Source organism: Python bivittatus, unplaced genomic scaffold, assembly GCF_059951505.1.
Source record: "Python bivittatus isolate LINGU-HERP-01145 unplaced genomic scaffold, Pbiv_v1 ctg000330_np1212, whole genome shotgun sequence".
NCBI classification, from domain to species: Eukaryota; Metazoa; Chordata; class Lepidosauria; order Squamata; family Pythonidae; genus Python; species Python bivittatus.
Window position 1 is genome coordinate 26,192,692 of NW_028277058.1, and position 22,141 is coordinate 26,214,832.

A 22,141-nucleotide genomic window follows, 5' to 3' on the forward strand; every position below is an offset into this window, starting at 1 on the left:
AAATAGTTTATTAATCTAAATGCCCGACTTTTCCCTCAGTCCCTCTCTCTCTATTCTAAGACATAAGCTCTTGGTACTAAATCAATAACTATGCATTTATAATTATTTGTTGTATTTTTATAGGACATAAGACAATTCTTTAGGCCCTGTTTGACAAACACAGGGCCATTTTTTAAGCAGGGTCCCAAACATGAACAGTGCTATCCAACAATGGTTCAATATTTGAAATGATTAGGTGGATCTCAGACATATTTTGGATGCCCCCCAGGCTCTTTTCAGTGGAGCCCAAAAATGGAGAAGTTTCATCCATACAGCATGCAGTAATATAAAGCTGATGGAGGAATGGCATTCTGTCTCTAAACCTTTTAGCATTTTAAAAAGATTATCAGTTCTTTGCAAATTCTGCCCTTAAATGTTTACCTAACAATATGAAATTCTCTAACCATTTTATATATCAGGCAATTATGAACACTTGCTTCTCTAAAGTCCCTTCCATCTTTCCATTTTCAACATTATTTCAACATTATCCATTATCCATTCCATCTCTCCATTTTCAGCATTATCACACTGATGGAAAGGTCTTTAGGAATGAAGGGCTAAACCAGTCATATATTTTCAACACCTTTCCCATTTTTAATATCAGAAAAATGCTGCAGTGTTGTTTCAGTTTTGTCTTTTATAAAATAGTGCTATTTTTATTTTAAATTTAACTCTTTCCATTTTATGGAAAGTTCAGAGTTTTTAAAGACCCGTTTTCTTTCCAATATTTAATCCTTAGAATTATGTATGTTTGTGCTGTGTAACTGGTTCAGCAATTGTTTATAAATGTTAGTTGGTTAGCATTTATAGAGAGCTTTATATGCTTTGCAAGAATTTAGCATTCCATCCTATTTAAGTAGATTGGAATTGGAACAAGACTGTGGAAAGCCAAAGCAAATCGTTGAGCAATACAATGACTTAACTTTGACGCATCCGTTTTGTTAAATGTCTGCCTTTGAGAATAGGATGAGGATTTTGGCAGATATATTTGCCTAAGTAGCCAATAGAGAACTTTCTCCAGATGTTAGGGCTTCCTTTGGTAATAAACAAGCTTTATAAATATATAAAAAATAAGTTGTATTAGTAAAGTAAAATGACTTCTCAATAAATGTTATGGTGGAAGTTCTGTAAGTACTCAAATGGAAGAGCATTTCCACTCATTACTTTTATTTTATTTTTAAAATGATTTTGTGGTAATAATATAGCTTCAAATAATGTTATGGAGCAGCATTAAAATGCATTTCTTCTGTTTAAAGCTATGCAGGATGCAGCTGGACTTTATACACACACATTTATGCATGTTGTTGATATTAATAACTGGTATTTATGTCTATAGGCTCAGCTGAACTATAATCTAGAAAGAAACAGAAATGCATTGAATGAACTGCCCCAAAACATATGTGATGGGACATGCACATGCTTGTACATGTACACATGTGTTGTGATGGCTTGGGCCCTACTGATTCCCACAGAAGTCACCAAGCCCTTCTGTGCCCTTCCTGCAACTCCTGATTAATATGCTACCTAGTAGGCTGCCATCAGCCACTTTATTCTAGATAAATCCTGCCTGCTATTGATTTATTCCAGGAGGAGATAAATAGTAACCCACTTTCTTTAGTAGCCTGACTTGGGGGGGAAGACATGTGTGAAATGCTCAATCCATGTCCCAGAATGAGCAGCCTAGTTCATTAGGAATACTCATCTTTATTGATGCTCAAAGACGTACATACATGTGCCCAAATACAAAGTTTTGTAATCCAGAATTTGGTCAATAAGAACAAAACTGAATCTATATTGCAACTAGCTTCACTGATGCTTTCAGCCCAAATTGCTAGATCCAGTCCTGGGGGTGGGGGGTGTCCCCATACCTGCTTTCAGCCAGTCACAGAAGAGAACAATTCCAAAAGACAAAATGGAAACTCTCCTGCCTCTTACAAAAACTCACCAGAGTCAGGAAACCCAGCATCCTCATTGGCTCTTCAGCTCTTCTTGCCTGGACTTCTGCTGCCTTCCCCCATTACCTGGATGGACAAGCCAGCTAATTTTCCTTTAACCCTTTCAATGACTGGATCTCTTTCAGTGGATTTCCCCCAGATCACTACACAGCTCTGAGAAATCAAGGGTATTCTCTTTAATAAACAGCTGACAAAGATACAGTAGGGATTAATATAAAAATTATCTGTATCAATTTATCTTTGTGGATTCTTTAACTTTAATTTCCTTCCATGTTTTTCCTTGACCTTCTCTCTTCTACCTTCCCATGGAATACAATCGGGCATGTTAATTAGATGTTTGGTTACCAGTGTATCTCAGCATAGATAGTTCTATCAATCATAGTGTAATCTGATACAGGTTTATCCATTAAACCCAGACTTATAATGCAGTTTTATTCATGCTCAATTGTGCATAGGGATTATTTCAAAGAGGACCTGTAGGATTATACTGTCATAATTGCAAAGTTAGTCTAATATGGGGTGCCTATTACCTGGCCTCATCATTCATTATTGCATTTGCCAGTCAGAGGACTCAAGATGCATAAAAATCAATGCTGTTATTTACTACATACCTCTACTTTATGTAAAGGCTATGGCAGCAGTGTCTGTAGGGGGAAGTCAGAAAAGGCAAGATGGCTCTGTGGTGGTGTGTTTGAAGCCCTGACTCTTTGTATGTGCATGCAGTGTCAATGCAAGTACAATGAGGTGAGCTTTGATCACACTACTATCCCAAATATGTGATACCCAAATATCACTGGGTTTGGGATGGAACATGTACACTCACTGGACTTTCACTCCACTCTAAGAATGAAACTTAAAGGGACCAGATTTTTAATAAATTGTTGTAGCTATGAAGGGCTTTAAAGGTAACAGCCACCACTTTGTATTGCACCCAGAGGCCTATTGGTAGCCAATGCAGCTTGTGGAGCAGAGGTGCCACATATGCCAAATGACTGGCACCCATAACTGCCTGCACCACTCTTTTTGCACCAGCTGAAGCTTCTGAATACTCCTCAAGGGCAGCCCCATGTAGAGCATATTGCAGTACTCCATTTGGGAAGTGACTAAGGTATGAGTGAAGGGGCACAACTGGTGTATAGCACAAAGCTGTGCAAAGGCCCTCCTGGCCATGCCTGCTACTTGCTCTTCAATATATCATAAAGAGCGCTCTACATCAGGCCGCCCGGATTGTAAATAGTGTTGGCTATTTGGCACATGTAACACCACTGCTTGGGGAGCTGTACTTGCCGGTGTGTTTCCAGATGCAATTCAGGTTGTCACCTTTAAAGCCCTTCATGGCTTAGGACCGGGTTACCGTAGGGACCATCTTTTCCCAGTTGTTTCTACCCATCCAGTCCAGTCTGTCAGGATGGGCATGATCTGGGTCCCATCAGCCAAGGAATGTCGGCTGGTGGGGACTAGGAGACGTGCCCTTTCTGCTGTGGTGCCTGCCCTCTGGAACATCCTCCCTCCTGAGATTAGGATGGCCCCGACTCTTTTGGCTTTTTGGAAGGCCTTGAAGACCTGGCTTTATGCCTGGGCCTGGGGCCCTGAGCATGTGAAGGGCCCCGTTCCATGGTTGTGCTAATACCGACAGTTTTTAAAAATCTCTTTTATATTTATATTTAATTTTTTGTATTGTTTTAAATGTTGACTGTTATTATTGTTGTTAGTTGCCCAGAGTCACTGGTCTGAGATGGCCAGCTATATAAAATGAATGAATGAATGAATGAATGAATGAATGAATGAATGAATGAATGAATGAATAAGAGGCTTTGGAGGGAAGGACTGGAATAAAATGAACCAGTACATGTTTCAACTTTATTTTGATAATGCAAACAAATCTTAGATGGGAAAATATCCTATATTGATACTTTTTTTATTAATGCTAAGATATTGGTCTGAAAGATTATGAAGACTTGAGTTTTAGTATTTTCTATGTTCCTTTTTCTGCTTTATCTTCTTTTATTCTCACTCAAACCTTGGTAACTTCATTAATTATTTAATATAGTTTTGTCTAATTTAGTTTTAAGATTATAACAGTTGATTGGTCCTAAACTGGTAATCACTGTGTTTCTAGTATTTTTACTAATTTGTAGGATATCAGGACTTGAGGTTAACTTTTTTATATAACATATTTAATGAGAGACTGTGGTGGTCTACTTACCAAAGCTTTTCAGATGTATTATAGATCACACTTGAATTTTCTATTATGGGAAGACCAGGCACATCCACCAGCTTAGGTGTTCTCCTTCCCTTCTTTGCTCCTACACCTAAGGCTAGATCTTGCTGTCTCAATTTGTAGCAAACCATCATTTGCAATCATGACTATAATTTCTATAAACAGAGCTCAAGTTATTCTAACTTTGATATGCGAGGGCAAATGTCTAAAGTTTGTGGTTTCTTACTGTCATATTGCTAAATGGAACATCTACACAGCTTCCAGCAGAAGCTGTAGCTGTATAGATCATTTTATTTTAAGATAGTGAGAGAATGCATTTATGAATCCCAAATAGAACAATAATCTCAGAGCCTTTAGGTAGCAATCCCAATATGGATTTGAAGTGGACTGTTTCCGTAGAAACTTCTGCAATAATAAATTGCTTAGTTTTTAAAGATACTATAAGATGTTATTCTGGCTGCAACATATTCATTCATTTATTCCTCTGAGTAAGGAAAAAAATGTATCCTAAGCTTCATCTTTGAAACAAATGAATATGAAACACCTGGAAGCATGAAAGAAGTTGCATACGTTGTTTATTTGTTGTTGAAATATTATTATGTGTGTTTTTCAATATTTTAATTTTGAAATTCTAATTACCATTAGTAACCTATTTGTATTTTGTCCAAAACATGTTCTTAACATTTATTAACAAACAAACTCATAAATGCAAAAGTTAGCCATTTGTATTATGGAAATACTTATTATGGTGATTAGTTAAGTCATCTTATCTGTAAATATTTGATTATGTCAAAATGTTTACAAATGTAAAACAGCAAAATATTTCTTACTAGAGAAAACACCACCAACTGGCAGGTGGTAAAACAGATAAAGATAATAGCTCCTTAGGGAAACGGGAGGCTTCAGTACCTACTGAACAAATTTAATAGTCCATTTAGAAAATGCAAGAACATTTATTTTCTTGTCTAGTTTCCTCTTCCTAACTAAATAATAGTTCTTCATCTTAAAGTAACCCTTCTGGCTTTACTTAGCTGAAATTTATTTGTTGCATTCTAGGTTTTAATGACCGTAAAGAATTCTGCAAGGATCTCATTACCATGAATATAATATTTTGTTTCTCTGTTTGCTGCACTGATGATTGTTGCTGAATATGCCTGCTGTGTGTGGAATTCTCAACTTACTTCAGTTCAACACATTGTAATTTTGAAGTTGGTTGATGGAAAGATTTCACTAAATACCCACAAAATATTAGTTTTCAGATGTTGCGACTCAGTTCTATAATGGCCTCATACAAGGGACATTCAGAAAGCCAATTTCTAAGTCTGGAATTGAGCTAATATGATTATTAACATCTGTACAAGCTTAGATGAATGCCATATTTTATATAATTTTGTAATGAGAGTGGACTTGTTTTCCGAACAGTGCACACTTGCCGAAGTCAGGTCTTTGGGATTTTGTACAGCTGTTGAGGTGCTAGTAATGAAAATCTACTTCCTTGGCAGCCAGCAAGACACAGATGCTCTAGGGTCTAGACAGGTACTATGGGAGCAGAAACATCATTACAACTTTTGAAAAGCAAATTGGCACACTAGTAAACAGTTATAACCTTATAGGAAAACTGCTGAAAGAGCAAATTAGAGCAATTTATGAAATTTAATCAAGTTGTCTATTGTATTACTTTATTGAATTCTAAAAGAAAAAAACCCTCTCTTCTCAATAGACTTGAAATCTGCAATCTTATGCATAAATTTTTGGCATAATTCAGATAGAACTCAACAGAGCTTTATTAGTTTGGGATTGTATTATCAGTTTTTTTTTCAAAATGACCTAGGTAAATCATATTCAAAATGCCTGTCTTAACAGTAGACAAATCCATTCTCTCTGGCAATTATTTACTATTGCCTTTTAGAAGATTATTTTTATTTATAAGCCATGGATTCAGAAGTATTTATTAATGTTTTCCTATGTTCCAAGGAGATTTGTTCTTCTCACTGAGCAACTGAGTAAACACTGACCTCTTTTTTTAAAGAATCAAATTATAATAGTGCTAAGCACAGTTATCTCATTGCAAAGCCACATTTTGTCTATATAGGAAACTTCTAAATTGGGAGCTACATTTGATAAGAATCATCCATATATTACATCAAAGTAGGTAGTAGGAACTGTAGGTATGCAATTATTGGCAATAATGCCTTATTTACTGAGTTATTTTATTATTGCTAATAGTACATGTCTATTGTTTCAGCCCAGCATATACAGAATTTTCTTGAAGACAGAAAAATCTGCTAACAGATCCAAAAGACATTATGACATTATTATTAGAGATTGGCAAGGACTTTCTGATTAGCTTTGCATCTGGATCCTTAGCTGCAGAAGTAGCCCAACTGCTTTATGTCGGTCCTGCTGATGGTATGTGTCCATTCATTCCTACTTCAGGAACATAAATCAGGAAAACTGGGATTCTACTAATGTTTCAAAAATCACCATAACAGTAAAAAAAGAAAGAAAGAGAGAAAGAAAGAAAGAAAGAAAGAAAGAAAGAAAGAAAGAAAGAAAGAAAGAAAGAAAATAACCATAACAGCGTGCAAGTCTTTTCTCTGCTCTTTAACTGAGTAAATCCACTGACAGACAACTATCTAGAACTTCTGTAAAGAAAAACTCTACATAAGCCCAAGGGTCTTTTATAAGTCACCTCCATAACATGAGCATAAAGGCATATTATCTTCAAGTCTCCATAAGTGGAGGGAGATGTAGTCATTCTTCTCAAGCTGGTTGTTTGCAGAAAATGGAGGGAGAAGTAGTCATTCTTCTCCCAAAGCATCATCTGAGTGTTCTTCCATCCACAACTTCCCTGTTTTTTAAACTAATGACAATCCTAAATCTAAATCTGAGATATATTCCACTAGTTTCTGATTAACAAGCCAGTTAAGGGTGGCCTGGGTAACATGACAGTTAAGTGAAAACATAGCTGTTTGAAAATCATTCTCAGATAGTGCTTATCAATGGTTTCTTTATCAAACTGGAGTGAGGTTTCAAATCATATGTCAGAAGTTGAATCCTGGGCCCTTTACTCTTCAATATTTTTTTAAATGACTCAGATGAAGTGGTGGAAGGAATGCTTATCTAATTGAAAGTGTTGTGGAATAAAGTAGTGGGATAGCTGATAAGTTAGAAGACAGAAATGACATTCAAAATTATCATGACAGACTTTATAAACTGTCTGAAAACAAAGGCAGAGGTATAGACCAATGGCTTGGTAATAACACTTGTAGTAAGATCTTGGAGTTGTCAAAATTTATGTGTGATTGGGAAAAATGGCTAATGGAGTTTTAGATGCATCAACAGAAGTATCAATGAGTAGTAAATTATTCTGCTTTGGAGTTCTAAGCACCACATTTTAAGAAATTTTCAGGAAAACTGGAAGAGATTCAGAGAAGGGCAACAAAGATGATCAGGAGCCAGAAACTAAGTTGTATGAAGAGAGATTAAATGGTAGGAGCTTGTTTAGCTTTGAAAAGATGGTGGGGGAATGTTATATCATTCTTCCAATACCTGAAATTGTTTCCAATATTCAGGTATCCAATACCTGAAATTTTTCACCACAGTGAAAAAAAATTAAGTCGTGTTCTCTGCTGTCCCAGAGTGCAAAACATAGAATAGTGAATGTAAATTAAATTAAATTTGGAAAGGAGATTCCCCCCCAAATATTTTGTTTTTAAATAGCAATACAAGTAATTTGACAGTACCACTTACTATCCAGAGAAATAGAGTGGGGTGAGGTCTCCTTTACTGCATGGGTTTAAACAGAATAGACAGCCACTTGTCCGGGATTCCTGCAGGCTTAGCCCTTTCTAAATTATTCTACAGTGTACGTAAGAATCTCTTTTTGTATTCCTTTTGATTGCAGCACCCATTTGCTCAGGTAATTTTTGTTGTGTTCCAAAAAATGAATTCCTTCACAAGCACAATTTGAGTGTAATGTCCTTGATCTATTCAGTGCGATTAAAATGAAAGTGCGCATGCACACACACACACACACACATATATATATATTCATCCCTCCCTCCCTCAATTCTCCAAGCATTTCACTAATCCAAAAAGCTTTGAATAGATTAAAATGCTAGTCTGATCACTTTGTGATCAGAGATTCAAAATATTCAAAGCAGGCCATTTCACGAATGGACTGGCTGCTACCCACTTAAAACAACTGTTCTAACTTTGAAATAGGGTATCTCCCATTCAACATGGTTTGAATTTGAAATGTGTTGCATATTCCTATTCCAAACTTATCCCTCCAAGTTTTTACTGTATGCCTTTTCCCCAGTTCTCTAATTCCCAGTTATTTCAGTTCTCTACCTTTTGAGTGTGTTTTGATCAATACACAATACATTAAAAAAAATCCATATTCCAAGGTAGAGTTGTTGAAAATGATACATACAGTATTTCAGGCTCACTATATCAAATTTAGAACAAACTGTATGTGAAATATCTTTGGTTGCATCAGGAAAATTGTGGCAAACTAATATGCAGCTATTGATCATCTAGCTAAGTAAGCGATTATTTGTGATATTTGTTTACTCAAGGAAACCTAAAAGCAACAGTACAACTAAGCAAGTGTTTAGTTAACCCCTTAAAAAACCCTGGGCTTTTGATTGTGGGAGTGAAAATGATAAAATGAAAGCTGATCTATGGTTTTAAAGAAGAAACAGTGATCCACTAGTCTACATTTCTGACTTTGAATGGGAACTGATGCACAGTTGTTATTGCACATTAGAAAACAATTAATACATTTTAGGTGCATGAAAAATCCTTTCATGACATTACATAGGACATAAAGGTGAGTATTGAGAAAGATGAAAAGATTCATAAAAATCTTATGTAATAATCACAATAACTTTGCCTTCCATATGCCCAAATCCAAGGGTGGCAAATCATTTATTTATTTATTTATTTATTTAATTTATTTATTCTATTTATTTCAAATAAATTATTATTTCAAATTTGTCACCGCCCATCTCAATGCAAATCATATTTTAAGCACCTGGAGACAAGTAGTGAATTTTTTCAATTTTCTTTGGTCTAAGATTGTATGGAATACTTTATAAACAAAGTCTGGGCCTGGAACCCCAAAGTCCTGTCTCCTGTTGTGCTAACAAACAGCAATAGTGATATCTTCCTCAGCTGCTGGGTGTTTTAATTTTTGTATTTCCGATGTGAATTTGTTTTTAAATTTATTTTATGATTGTTCACCACCCAGAGTCATTTGTTCAGATGGTCAGCCATACAAAAGGAATAAATAAATAATACATACAAATAAAATTCCTTCTATAGAGATGGCAAGAAAGCACTCAGAAGGGATTTGGAGGATCTTTATCTTCCTACAAAAAATGCAATTTTATTTAGTTTTGAAAGCTGCTAATTTTGACCTGCTGCTGACTGTCCATATGGATTATATTTAGGCCATTATAAATGCTGAGAAACATGCATTATTTGCAGAGAGCAGGACCAAGCTTTTTCTTTAGCACTTTCTGCCACATCCTACTCCTTTCTTCAATGTTATCATTAGTTATAAATATGATTTAATAATTTCATTTAAAAACTCTGTGACAATCTAGAGGACAACATAGACTTTGTGAAAGGTTACAGATCATATTACACGAAAATAGCATTAGGAAGAGATTGTGCAGTTTTCCCATAATTTTGACAGGAAAAAAGTTGAAAATTATAAGAAAAAGCAGAAAACCCTGGCCCCATCTGTGAGGACTGAAGCTGCCAAGTTGCCAAGGCAGGAAGCAAGGAGCCTGAAACCATACAGGGCCATTAGCAAAACAGCAAGGGAAAGACGAACAAGGTTTAAACCATGCATATTGTACATATTGCTCTGGGTTAATAGATTCTGCAACAGCCGATATTGTTAATTATTAGGATTTTTTGTGTTTGCAATAAAAGCAACTTATTTATCAGAGCCTTGTCCTTGACTCTTAGACTGCTAACTCCCAAATCCTGTTGAATTGCTAGAGATAGATTTATTGTTGTGCCCTTAGGGAACTTCTGACACCATCTAAGTGTGAGACAGTATCCCACCCATTTTGCATTCTCACCTGTTCATACAGGTTTGTGTAAGCTCCCATCTGTGGACACACACACGCGCACACACAGGACTACTGTATGAATTAGTCCTTGAGATTTGTATTAGAGATGCCAGCAGTTTATTAGGCTCAGGCCCAAAAATTAACTTCAGAGGTTCAAAGAAAGAGCAGTCATAAGACTTTGTGAGATCTTTGATTGTGAAAAAATACAAATAAAGCTTTTCTGACTGAAGAGAGTTGACTGGAAAGTAAAAATTTTCCCCGTAGGCAACTTTTTTCCTATAGCTTTTTTCATATCTCTCCATTCCCAGTTTTCCTGCATAATTTTAAATCCAGTCATTATTAAAGTTTAGCCAATTTAAAATTTTAAAATGTGTTTTTCAATTAAAAACAATGAAACAGTCTTAAGCATAAAGTAAAATAAAGAATAGAATAGAATAGAATAGAATAGAATAGAATAGAATAGAATAGAATAGAATAGAATAGAATAGAATAGAATAGAATAGAATAGAATAGGAGAGATGGAGTTACTATTGTTAAGAAACCTCTCGGCTCTAGATGGGTTCTGATGTGTTTTGGGTTGATGGAGCAAATCAGTGATTTAGGGGGTTTTCTGGGCTTATGGAATGGCTCCTGATAGAAGAGCAGGGGGAGACTATGGCCAAAAATATATCTGGCAGCTTAGTGCAGTGAGAAGTCTTAATGACAGTGAGTCACATTTATGTCACCACACAGACTGCTGTTAACAAAATCTACATGGGGCTGTCTCTGAAGTGACAGAGAAAGTTGAGTTGGTGCAGAAAGCAGTGGCTAGATTGCTAGCAGGTAAGAGCTGGTATTGTAGTGCAACATTTTATGGACACTGCAATGGTTACCAATGGCTTTCTGTATCCGGTTCAAAGTATTGTTTTTAATCTATTCATGCCTTTATGTCTTGGCTCCTAGATACTTTAACAATCATAACCTCCAAACTGTTCCACACATTCTATGTGTCTAGGACAGGGTTCTCCAAAGTGGTCAATATTGACCCCCAAGGCTCAATGTATCCATTGTTGTTGCTGTTGTTGCTGTTGTTTATATATATATATATATATATATATATATATATATATATATATATATATATTGAATATATATATTCAAATTCGGTCACCGCCCATCTCACTAGGAAGTGACTCTGGGCAGTTTACATTATTCATAGCACTATTAGTTAAAGTAGTTTTCATTAAATTTTTCATATAATAAATGTTTGGGGGTTGATGAACAATGTGAAGCTTCATGAAGGGGTCGATGAGCTGAGGGAAGGATGCACAAAATCCTGATCCTGGTCCTGACCCTAAAAGCTAAATCGTTCCTACGATGGCCCCTTGTGGTGTAGAACCCCTTACCTCTAGAGCTGCACTAAGCACCTTTCTTATTGGCTTTCTAGAAGGCTGTTAAGGGAGCCAGTTTGGTGTAGTGGTTAAGGCACCAGAATTCTAGTCCCACCTTAGGAATGAAGCCAGCTGGGTGACCTTGGGCCAGTCACTCTCTCTCAGCCCTAGGAAGCAGACAATGGCAAACCACTTCTGAAATCTTGCCAAGAATACTGCAGGCAGTCACCAGAAGTCAACACTGACTGAAAGGCAGCAAAAACAAAACCAAACCCCAATGCTGTTAAGATTATTCTGTTTAACTGATTGCTGAGGTTATCATCATGTAATGTTTTTAAGTTAGATTTTATGTTGATCTTGGAGTGTCTTTTTATTGGGGCTTGGCTATTGCTGTTTTGGCCTGAGGGGGATTAATTATGTCAATTATTTATTAATTAATTATAACTATTAAGGTTGGTTTAATTTATATTTTTAGTATTGATTATTGTGAGCCACCTACAGTCTTGGGAGCTAGATGATAAATATATATATATATATAATAACAAGCAAACAAACAAATCAATGAGTAAATAACCAGGGAATATCTAAGAACAATGGTTTCCTCTGATTAGACATTTACCCCTCAATTCCAATTCCGACATTTCCCTGGGGCTTCGCTAGGGAGTAAATTTGATGAATTACCCTAATTGGTTCAGCAGTGAATCAAGATATCTACTAACTAAATAGTTTGACTTATTTCTGAGTTAATCCAGTGGAAGCCAATGAGAGTTTGTCTATTATTAGTCTGTAAAAAACGAAAAATAACCAGATATGGCACCACCTGCAATAAGGCCAAGCGATCCTCATCCAAATGTAATCCATCTCCTTGAAGCTTTGCGGTTCTTTTCTCAGCACAGTCCCTGCTCTTGTTTGAATTCTAGTTTAATCCAGCACCAATTATTTCTTGCAGGACTTAGAAAATATAGACACAAAGTCTTATCCTTGTGTGACAGACTAACAATGTCTTTCATTGTTTAAAATAAGTGCTATTTCCTACTCTTAAAACTTTTAAAACATAAAAACAATGGGATGGGTTCAGATTAGTCATGATCACAGTCATGGATCCTTGAAATCAATAGGATTTGAATTAATCGGGTCTAATTTAACTCCTATTCAAACTATATTAATAATGGGAACTGTTTTGCTGCTTCATCCCATGTATTCTTAAATGCATTAGGTTTCACTGCAAGAGTCTGTGCAATAATAAAAACATTTTTTAAAAGTAATTAAGAATGAATAAGAACAAGTATGTTCATAAATCTTCTGCACTTTTAGGGCATACCAGAATAGGTAAAAGAAAACCTAAAAGAACAACAGGAAGTTTACCCAGGAATTTAGCCCTACTATTTCTAATAGGATTTATTTATATAATTTCATAATTCACTATGATCTTTAGCTAAAGTACACTGAAGCTTACATTACAATGAACCCAAGTGATGGCTAAAATACAAGGCAATCTTCAGTGTTTTTTTCTTGCCCGTTCTTTGCTGTTGGCATAAGTACAAAGTCTGTGTATTGTAATGATGCAGCAATTAATCAGGCTATTCCAAACATTTTTCTACCAGAGGCAAAAGGTGAAGATTATTTGTCTACCTCATTCACATAATAGAAGTTGACTGGAGCAGGGTAATTCAGATATTTCAGGAGAGGCTGCATCAGACAAGTCAGTCAGTCTCTATAGCTTCTATAACTTCTTAATTTCTCTCTCCAATGGTGGCTGTCTCCCTCTGCCAAATAGGAGGACTGGTCCTGCTTTTAAAATATAAGTCTTATATGAAACTGTGCCCTGATTCTGATCATGTTCATTGACTGTGATTTTATATTGATTTGATATGACTATACTATACTATATCATACTTTTGTATGTGTTATGAAGGAGGAGCAACACTTTTAATTTTTGCATACTACTGATAAGAAGGTGTATGAAACTTTTTGTAATGTGTTTTTTATTTCCATATATGCAAACAGGAATACACATCAGCAAAGGCGAATCACATCAAAATTGCAGCCATGATCATGTTACTATCAGCCAATGCATAGTTTTTCCTTCCATCCTTCCTTTCACACTGAAACATGTGTTGAGTGTTGAACATTATTTGGGAGGGGATACCTGCATGTTCAAGAAGACTTTATCCAGTCTTGTTTCTCTTCTTTCTTTCCCTCTGTTCCTCTTAATGGCATTACATCTCATTTTCATGCACACATCATTCTTCTTTCCTTTAACTATGATGTGAATCATCTTCCCCAGGGTCCGATAGATTTTTTATTCAGGCTCAGTGAGGGATGCCCAACTATTTTATAAATGTCAGGACTATGGAATTATTAGCCAACCAGTCTGAATTATAAACATGAAACTTAATGAATAGTAGTAAAGTCAGCCAAAAGGCATAATAATATGCTACCAATTATGGCACTATTAGCCTGATTCCTCTCAAATGTTTCAGTCTCAAGCACTTTTTCTATCAAATTCTATATACAATACCCATTTCTGTAGTAGCCATTTTAGAGCACTATGGTCAGAAGAGCAAGGGGCAAAAACATAAATCCACATGCTTGCATTCTCCAGAGCTTCTGAAAAATCCTGACAAAGAGATGTATGCAATACCTCTTTTCATTCCAAGATTCAAATATATCAGATGTAAGATCCTTTATTGGATAAAGCTGTTCCCTGCTGCCCAGGATTTTCTGCACAAATAGGATACAACATCTCAGCATAAAGTTTTAGATCATTGAATTGTGCCCACTGTAATAATCAATGTCAATAATAGAATTACACTGACACATGTAAAGGATTGGGGTAAACTGGATCCTTCACATCTTTCATCATTACAAACCTCTGTCTAATCAATGATGTACAGAAAAACTTTCATGCTAAACATATATTTTAGGCTGCTTAGTTTGGATTTTCTTAATCATTAGGGTCTGATGCTAAGACACTTAACTTGAAGAAGGGAACTTTAAAATAAATTTTTGGCCCTTCTTGAGAAAACTGCCTGGTGAAAAGTATCTGGTTAGGTTAGTTTTGGATATGATTCAAGCTTCAGATATTATGACTGAGCTTTCAGCACTTTTGACAATAACAATACATAATAGGAAGACAGAAATTTATTTTGAATATTTCAGGTGAAAAACTGAGATCTCAAAGAGGTGAAATATAGATTTTGCACATCTGCAATGCACTTGATTTTGCCACTATCCTATGCAAGTCTGTTCAAAAGCAAGATTTGGATATACAATGTTGTTTGAATTTCACAATTATATTACAATGTGCAGTTATGTCATTGACTAAATGATATATTATTTTAGGTAAACAGAAGATAAATATCTGAGGGTAGAGTTGTATTCCATTATGTGTAACAAGTGACAAAACATAAAGTATAACAAATGGTTCAAACTGAGGGACAGAGGTAATAGCCAAAGACCATAAATCAAGAAATAATACAACAATATACAATAAATTCTAATGTAGCATAAGGGTTAAAGGCTATATAATAATATACTTAGTTTCTGAAATATTATTTATTGCGCTGGAATTGAATGCAAAATTTTAACTTTTTTCAATTACTATTTAAAAGAGGTGATTTTGTTAAAAATGTGCATCTAATTTAGCCACATCTTTCCATTTGTCCCCATGCACATATATTTTCCAATGCTTATTTAGACCACATGGAACTGAGTACAAAGCTAAGAGTCTGGAAGGATCAAATTTATGATTCCTGGTTTATCAAAATAGAAATAAAAAGCAGTGCAATGAACCATTAAAATATTCTTTGATTTATCTTTTCTCATAATAATAATGGCTGGGGAGATTGATCTCTAACTTTTCCTTATAATAAACTTCTGCATGGGAATGAATATAGGGGATCTATGGTTGATTGAACAATACCTAGAAATTAATCCAGTCAGCTAAAAGGGAAGATTATGGTTTTGGCTGAGCTTCCGTTAAAATATCATGTTTTCCTCAGTAATCCCTTTGTGGTCCAGCCATGCTGGGATTAATTGGCATAAACTGTGTGTGCGTTGAACTTCACCTCTACTGATGTTTACAAGAAGCTGTCTAACCTGACAGTCTTGCTGGAATTCTGTAGGTGTGGTGAAAAGTTGGTTTATCCTCACTCTCTTGTAACTAATTAAGTCATTAAATGTAGTAAATAAAATATACAACTCTCAAATGTTAATGTTCAGTAACTATTTCGCCTTTTGATAAATCTATTTTTAAAAAATTGGTCTTTCTTATGTGTACCTTTTACTTTGCCTGCCGTGTTATCCATTTTTTCATTGTGATCTTGGGATCATCATAATTTTCCCTTTTTCTCACACACATTAGATCTGCAACACTATGCATGTCTACTCAGAAATAAATCCTATTATTTTCAGTGGTGCTCACTCCCATCACTGGATGAATATGTAGGGCTATAATTTAAAATGGGAAAACTGAGACAAACAGTCTATCAAACACATAAGCTGCTCAGGTCTAAATAATAGCCTCTAATTCAGATATATTTAATTGCCCTGAAATATACAAAGGCAACATTGAGAAATACAGATTACAGATCTGTCCTTGATTTTAGACCTTGGCAAGAAAAGAAAACAAATCTAAAAAGCTCAGTGTATGGTATTGCATCTTATTTTGAAAATAATCCAGAAGCAATTAGAGCGCTATATAGAGCATCATCTTTAATACTAGCATAGTAATTTTTTTAAAAATGTACCTAGATAATTATACGAAGAATCTAAATTATATTAACAAATTTTTGCTTTAATGGCAGCACTGAGTATCCAGAAGTTCAATACAGGATAAAATGATAGCTCCATGGCAGGGAGCCTGTAGGTAGTTAGAAAAGCAAACAAAATAAATACTGTAAGTTGTGGTATCTCCTGCTGAAGAGTATTGGGGAACAGATAGACAGGGTTTCTTTAAAAAAAAATTCAGGAATATTTCAAACGAATAAATATAAGCAAGGGCATAAGCTCTTTTTCTCCTCAGGATTTTAGATTTAAATTTTGAAAAAGAAACTTGTATTTGATTTTAAAGTAAATGTGTTGGTTCTTCTCTCAGCAATAATTCATTTTTATCTTTTTGGGTGGTATTTTATGTCTTACTGCATTTTCACTTCCTTCTTGTTCTAGAAAGGTCAAGAGATTTACCTAATTCTTGCTCATACTGTATTGCCGCCTACTTGATCCTTAAAACAAACCTGTGAGGAAGTACTTAGTCCAAAGTTATCCAAAATACTGATTAATAGTTTCCCAGGTAGTCTTACTGTAGCTGGTTATAATCATGTCAAATGCATCAACATTCCACTATTTCACTTAATGTAGCTTTTTCCCAAACATCACATTGTAGATATTGACTGGCTTCAGTGATCTGAACCCATTAGGAATTATCTATCAATAGACCTGCGTAAGAGACACATACCATTTTTTAGAAAGTATGTCAGATTAAAAAATTCAATGAGTTGCATCAACCAGTCAATATGAACAATGTGATATTTGGGAAGAAGCACAAGAGATTTATTATAAAATTGAAGAATGGATTTGTGTCAGTAGCAGATCTTAAACAATGAGGTTTAGTTAATTCTGATTCTTTGCACATTTTTTCTCTTCCTCTGGGAGATGTATCTAGGACAAGTCTAAAACACCACCTGGAATTATCTAGTCTGTTTACAGGAGGTAAGAAACCAATTTGAAAATGCTCTTCTTTCCCAGAAAAGAAAAATGGTTTTTAAAATAAAACACTAAATATATTTTTAATGAAACCCTCTTAATACCAACCTACTGCCCTAGAGATGATATTGATGATTCAAGGGAAGCAATACAAAACTTGTACATTCAGTCTAAAATAAATATATTTCCTAATAATTTTTAAGGTAAAAGAAAATGCTTTTATAAAAGAAAGAAAATGGGATAATATAATTATCAAAATGTTAATACATATGGAATGTAAAAATACTGCAATATTTTCTAATGCATTGATATGATAACCATGATATTGGTGTTTGCACACTTTTTTCCCCCAAATCTGACATTTTCAAATGTGCTAAATGCTAAGGTCTAATAAGTAGCTCTTTCATAATAGTATCTCCTATCTGTCTTAAATTATAAATCAGTCAGTATGGTCAGATCAGATTACCTATTCAGTCCAGCTCTAATTCTGATTATAATTTTTAAAAATTATGTATAATTGTTATTAAGCAGATTTTTAAAAGAATAAAAACAATACAAATTTTGAAAGAAGAAAGGGAAGTAAAGTAATAAGTAAGTGAAAACAAAAGCGCAAAGAAGGAAATAAAGAGGATGAAAAGAAAAGAAAAGAAAAGAAAAGAAAAGAAAAGAAAAGAAAAGGCTTCTGATCTTCTTAACGCAGTTAGAAGTACATTTATATTTTACCCTCTATCTCCAGCATAATTTCCTTCTTTCCATAATCTACCCTTTCTAATCTAAAATCACTTGTGTTTTTTCATCTCTTCTTTTTGAGTTTGCTATTGTGTTGTATAAAATGTCCTCTCATGTAGGCCTTACTTGCATCACAAACCATTCTTATATCTATACCTCTCTAGCAAGATTATTCTCAAAAAATTATTTTAACTTCTTTTTACAAACTTCTATTATTATTTCTTTTTGTAACAATGTTTCATTCAACCTCCATCTAAAGGAACTAGTTTTCCTTTTAAATGCTAGAGTCACTGGATTATGATCTGAAAAAGTCTTTGGCAATATCTCCACTTTATAAAAACTAGTAGCCAAGTTCTTAGAAATCCAAAACATATCAGTTCTTGAAAAAGACCTGTGTCTTTCAGAAAAGTAAGTATATTCCTTCGAGTCTCCACTTTAGTATCTCTATACATCTACAAGCTCACTGTCCATCATATCAAAAAAGACTTTTGGCAGTTTGCTTTGTGTTATCTTAGTATCTTTCTCAGAGATTCTTTTTGTGAGCAGACCACTCCATCCCAGTTTCCCATTAGGCACCAATTTTCATATGGTAAGTCTAGTAATTTATCCATAAGTCCTTTATAAAATGTTGCTTTGTCTTCATTTGGGGCATAAATTCCCAATATCAAAGTCCCCATGTAAATTAACTTCCAGCCCCACCTATCTACCATAGTCATAGTCAGTATCAGTTGTGGTTGTAATTGCGGGTTTATATACAAAACAACTCCATTTCGCTTCTTAATTCCCACGAAATAAGCTCTTCACCTAAATTTTTATAAATCAAATATTTTCTATCCTTTTTTTTCCATTCTATGTTTCTTGTAGACAGATTACATCTTGTTTCAATTTTTCAAATGATGAAATAGTTTTATTTTTTGAGGAGCATTTGTTCCATTTATGTTCCATGTTAGGGATTTAAATTCCATAGTTATGCCAAAAATTTAGAAAAGTCAATAACTGTAGCACCTAGCCTCTTCCTCAGTTTCTTGTTGAGGCTGTTGCTTAGTCCCTTCTGTCATCTTCATTTACATTTCTTCCATTTCCTTTTTAAATTTCTTTTAAAATTCTCTTGCTTTTTGCTCTGAATTCAGCCAAAACTTCTGTTCTTTAAAGGTAAACATCACTCCTTCTAGTTTGTCCCATTGAAATGGTATATTATTCTGTTTCAGCTTGTCAATCAGAAAGAAATATTCTGTTCTCTTATGCAATATTCTGATTGGGATTTATTTAAGTACAATTACCATATTTTTACTACTATAAGACGCCCCCATGTACAAGAAGCCCCCCATTTTTCCAACCCAAAATTAAGAAATCAATATTTTAAAGATAAAGCAGATCACATTTTTATTTAGTAATTAGGTAACATTTACCTGATACACTCAGTGGGAGGAGGTCCAAACTGTCTCTCTGCAGCTCTGTTTCCATGCTGTTTTGCAAAACTGATTACATTCAGTTTAAATTTTGCACAGTAAGACATTCTCTTATTTATATTTTTATTTTCTGACATCTTTATGGGCTCTCCACCCCCAATGGGATGCGTTCCAATTGGTTTGTTCAGCATCAGCTGACATCAATTACATAAGGCTCGTGATTGGAGGAAGCCCATTCGCAGAGACAAAGTATGGGCAGGTTCACTCGTGATTGGAGGCTTGTGATTGGAGGAAGCCCGTTCGCAGAGACAAAGTATGGGCAGTTTCAGTCGTGGTTGGAGGCTTGTAATTGGAGGAAGCCCGTTCGCAGAGACAAAGTATGGGCAGTTTCACTCGTGGTTAGAGGCTAGCAATAGGAGGAAGCCCATTCGCAGAGACAAGGTATGGGCAGTTTTGCCACCCCATGGTTCTCTTTTCAGCTGACTTCCTTGAATAAGACACCCTTCAATTTTGAGCATAAGGATTTTAGAAAAAAGTATTGTCTTATAGTCGGAAAAATACGGTATATCTGCATTATTAATCTTCAGTTTAGCAGTGAAATGCTGCTGCAAAACTTGATCTCTGGTCTTCTTCTTGACAAAGTGCACAAGGATATCCCTTGGTTGTTGTTGTTGTTTAGTCGTTAAGTCGTGTCCGACTCTTCGTGACCCCATGAACCATATTGCGCCAGGCCTTCCTGTCCTTCACTGCCTCCCTGAGTTTGCTCAGTTTCATGCTCATTGCTTCAGTGATGCTATCTAACCATCTCATCCTCTGCCGTCCTCTTCTCCTTTTGCCTTCAATCTTTCCCAGCATCAGGGTCTTCTCCAAAGAGATCTCTCTTCGCATTAGGTGACCAAAATATCTGAGCTTGAGCTTCATTATCGATCCTTCCAATGAGCAATCAGGGTTGATTTCCTTTAAGATTGACTGGTTTGACCTCCTAGCAGTCCAGGGGACTCTCAAGAGTCTTCTCCAGCACCACAGTTCAAAGGCATAAATTCTTCGGCGCTCAGCTTTCTTTATGGTCCAGCTCTCACAGCCATACATTACTACCGGAAAAACCATAGCTTTGACTATGCGGATCTTTGTCGGCAAGGTGACGTCTCTGCTTTTTAATATGCTATCTAGGCTTGCCATAGCTTTCCTCCCAAGGAGCAAGCGTCTTTTAATTTCATGGCTGCAGTCTCCGTCTGCGGTGATCTTGGAGCCCAAATAAATGAAGTCTGTTACTGCTTCCATTTCTACCCCTTCTATTTGCCAGGAATTGATGGGTCCAGATGCCATGATCTTAGTTTTTTTAATGTTGAGTTTCAAGCCAGCTTTTGCACTCTCCTCTTTCACCCTCATCAAGAGGCTCTTTAGTTCTTCTTCACTTTCTGCCATTAGGGTGGTATCGTCCGCATATCTGAGGTTGTTGATGATTCTCCCTGCAATCTTAATTCCGGCTTGTGATTCTTCCAGCCTGGCATTTCTCATGATGTACTCTGCATATAGGTTAAATAAGCAGGGTGACAGTATACAGCCTTGTCGTACACCTTTCCCTATTTTGAACCAATCGGTTGTTCCATGACCGGTTCTGACTGTTGCTTCTTGGCCCGCATACAGATTTCTCAGGAGACAGGTAAGGTGGTCTGGTACTCCCATCTCTTTAAGAATTTGCCACAGTTTGTTGTGATCCACACAATCAAAGGCTTTTGCATAGTCAATGAAGCAGAAGTAGATATTTTTCTGGAACTCTCGTGCTTTCTCCATGATCCAGCGAATGTTGGCGATTTGATCTCTAGTTCCTCTGCCTCTTCGAAACCCAGCTTGTACATCCGGTAGTTCTCGGTTCATGTATTGCTGAAGCCTAGCTTGTAGGATTTTGAGCATAACCTTGCTAGCATGTGAAATGAGTGCAATTGTACGATAGTTTGAGCATTCTTTGGCGTTGCCCTTCTTTGGAATTGGAACATAAACTGACCTTTTCCAATCCCGTGGCCACTGTTGCGTTTTCCAAACTTGCTGGCATATTGAGTGCAGCACTTTAACACCATCATCTTTTAGTATTTTAAATAACTCAGCTGGAATACTGTCATCTCCACTAGCTTTGTTGTTAGCAATGCTTCCTAAGGCCCACTTGACTTCACTCTCTAGGATGTCTGGCTCAAGGTCAGTGATCACACCAGCGTGGACATCAGGGACATTAAGATCTTTCTTGTATAGTTCTTCTGTGTATTCTTGCCACCTCTTCTTAATCTCTTCTGCTTCTGTTAGGTCCCTGCCTTTTTTGTCCTTTATCATGCCCATCTTTGCACTAAACGTTCCTTTCATATCTCCAATTTTCTTGTAGAGATCTCTAGTCTTCCCCATTCTATTGTTTTCCTCGATTTCTTTGCATTGTTCATTTAAGAAGGCCTTCTTATCTCTCCTTGCTATTCTCTGGAAATCTGCATTCAGTTGCTTATATCTTTCCCTTTCACCCTTGCTTTTCGCATTCCTTCTTTCCACAGCTATTTGTAAAGCCTCATCAGACAGCCATTTTGCTTTCTTGCATTTCTTTTTCTTTGGGATGGTTTTAGTTGCTGCCTCCTGTACA